The following is a 3,078-nucleotide window of genomic DNA, read 5'->3' as shown; positions in this document are numbered from 1 at the left end:
CAATATGATGAAACCCCGTCTCTACTAAAAATACAAAAATTAGCCGGGTGTGGTGGCATGCGCCTGTAATGCCAGCTACTGGGAGGCGGAGGTTGCAGTGAGCCAAGATTGCACCATTGCACTCCAGCCTCCAGCCTCCAGCCTGGGAAATTAGAGCAAAACTCCGTCAAACAAAAAAAAAAAAAGAGAGAGAGAGAGAGATAAATAATGTTCCAGGAAAAAGCAAATAGAATTACTAAAGGGAAGAAGAGGCAGGAAAAGAAAGAAATTTGGAAACAGACTAAAAGATTCACTTGTCCTCAAGTGAAAGATCTTTCATCAAGAAAAATGAAGAATTATCAGACTTTGGTTATATAAACCACACAGGGTTAAGGGAAATGCTCATGTTTACCAATCCTAGAACATTAGAAATACTTTAAAAGAAATACTGTTTTTCATATTTGTGCATATTTGAGGGTCTCAGAACTGCAAAATAACCTTGGCAGTAAATACAATTTAAACAGGAAACCAAAGATGGCAAATACATAACATGTATTGCACTATTTCCATTTCTATACCCATAGCAGATATTATCAAGTCATCAGGCGGCTATTTCCAACTAGATGGATGCACTCTGAGATCCTTTTCAGTAGATGACCCTTAAGACGAAACCCTCCTGCTGTCTGTGGTTTAATCTTGCTACTCAAAGCATGATCTTTAGAACACCAGCATAGGCATCACATGATAACTTATTCAGAAAGCAGAATCTCAGCCCCGTTCTAGACCAAGTGAATCTGAATCTGTATTTTAGCAAGATCCCCAGTGATTCTTATGCATATTAAGGTTTAAGAAGTTCTGGAGGTACACCGAAAGCATGATATATTCATTAGGGCAGAAGATCTCAAGCTTTAGTACGCATCATAATCACTAGGTTGAACACTGTTGAAATACAGATTGCTGGGCCCCATCCCCAGAGCTTTTGATTCAATAGGTCTGGGGTGGGGTTTTCAAACAAGTTTCCAGGTAATTCTCCTGCAGCTCCAGGGACAACACTTTGAGAACCACTGCATTAGGGCCATGGGAATACTTTGGAATATCTCCCTGATCTTTAGAAGCTGAAGATTGTGGTATCTTTCCACAACTCTTGGTACACTGGTTGGAACTAGAATTCAGGGCAGGCAGAAGAGTCCCAAGGTTAATAGCATAATATTTCATATGTCCTTTTGTTCCTAAATCTAAAAGACAATCTCTCCTTCTTGAGGGTTGATGCTAGCATCATTCAATCATTCATTCAATAAAAATTTTGGGTAGCTATTCTGTCCAGCTTTATGCTCCATACTGAGAAGATCTAAAGAAAGTTAAAACACAGCTCCTAATTCCAAGAAGTGTATTCTCTAAGAAGAAAATAAATGCATGAAACAATAAATAACAGGAAAAATAATGGTAGACAACAGTAAGGGAGGTGGCATCAGATGGCAAAGGGCGAAGTGTTAAGTAAATAGCATGAATCATGTGTGACTTGATTTCAGAGAGAGAGAAGATAACTGAAACAGACATAGACAGGGCCGAACATTTCAGCCTAACTAGAGTAGAAAGTTGCTACCTAGAATGGCTAAGAAGGTGCCTTCTCATTTCTTAATGCTTCAGCGGTTAAGACTTTGATGTTTCCTCTGGTCTGAGATCTTTGTCACTTTGGGCCACTATAACAAAAATGCCATAAACAGGATGGCTTAAACAACAAACATTTATTTCTTGCACTACCAGAGGCTGGAAGTCTGAGACTAGGATGCCAACATGGTATCAGGTTCTTGGTAAGGGCCCTCTTACTGGTCTACAGAAGACTGCCTTCCGTGTCCTCACAAGGCAGAAAGAAAGCATCTCTCTCCTGTCTCTTCTAATAAGGGTGCTAATCCTATCATGAAGGGCTCCACTGTCTTCACCTTATTACCTCCTAAAGTTCCCCACCTCCTAATACCATCACATGGGGGATTAGGGGTTTAACATGAATTCCAGGGGGACATATTCAGTTAATAGCATCTGAGTTATTCTAAATCAATGCTAGCAGCACTGAAGATCAGGCTATAGGGCAGGCACAAAGTGAAAACCTGTATCCTGGAAACAAAGAAAAAAGACAAATAGTTTATTAACAGAGATGACTTTGGGGGAAAGCAGCAGTAATTCAACAACAGGGAAAATAAAACCCAGCTTTTATTGGTCTCCTACATTGCCAGGTACTTGTGCTAAATGACTGTCATGCACCAACCATCTCATTTAATCCAAACAACAGCTCATTAGGTAAATGTAGTCAAACCTCCACCTTACTACATGTGAAAACAGAAGCTTTATAAGGATGCATGTAAGCTTAAAGAACTTGCCCAATTCTAATCCAAGCAGTTCTACGGGATGGGAGGCTCCTCATTCATAAATCGCGAAGTCTGACCTGCCTGATCATCTCTCAGTTTCCTTCTTACTCTCATACACTTTGAGTCAGCGAGGAAACCACAGAGCAACCCAAACAGCGAATTCGAGTCGATGAACCTGTTGGGGCCAGTGTGTCCCAGGCGCGGACAGGGAGGAGCTGCATGAAACGCAGCAAGGTTTGGCCAGAGCCTGCCGGGGTCATGAAGCCTCTTCCGGCTTCCTCAGGCCACTCTAATTACAGAGTCTGTGGTAGGTTGCGTGGAGGAGCTGTCTCGGGGCGGGAAGCTTCCCTGCGTATTGTATTTGCCTATAAATACTTCAAATAGTTAAGTGAAATGTGCAGCCTTTGAAAACTGGAGAGGAAGCCGTTGGGAGGCCCCCCGCCCGGCCCGCCTGGAAGAGCAGGCAGAGAAATGGCTGGCGCGCTCTTAACGCGGGAGACGAGCTTCGGCCCTGCCCAAGCCAGATGGGGGCAGCGAGGCTGCGGGCGTGACTCCGGAAGACTCAAACCGTTAAGGTGACCGGAGCAATTTGAAAAAGGAAACAAACTTCCCTAGAGCCGTGCCCGCGTGGCTCTGGGGCGGGCGATTGCGTTCGAAAGGGCATTTTTCAAAATGAGGGTTTTAGGGACGCGGGGGTGTGGGCCCCCGGGAGGCGCGCGGCCGGAGCAGTGCCGCA

At 44.0% G+C, this 3,078-nt stretch overlaps 1 protein-coding gene across 1 annotated transcript in view; it reads left to right on the top strand.

Annotated features, from left to right (window-relative positions):
- Positions 1-3,078, top strand: part of NAV2 (neuron navigator 2) — an 808,709-nt gene that overhangs the window by 365,315 nt on the left and 440,316 nt on the right. The window lies entirely within an intron of this gene.

Source organism: Mandrillus leucophaeus, unplaced genomic scaffold (assembly GCF_000951045.1).
Source record: "Mandrillus leucophaeus isolate KB7577 unplaced genomic scaffold, Mleu.le_1.0 Scaffold723, whole genome shotgun sequence".
NCBI classification, from domain to species: domain Eukaryota; kingdom Metazoa; phylum Chordata; class Mammalia; order Primates; family Cercopithecidae; genus Mandrillus; species Mandrillus leucophaeus.
Note: the sequence above shows the minus strand (reverse complement) of the source record. Positions and strands in the feature narration are given on the sequence as shown.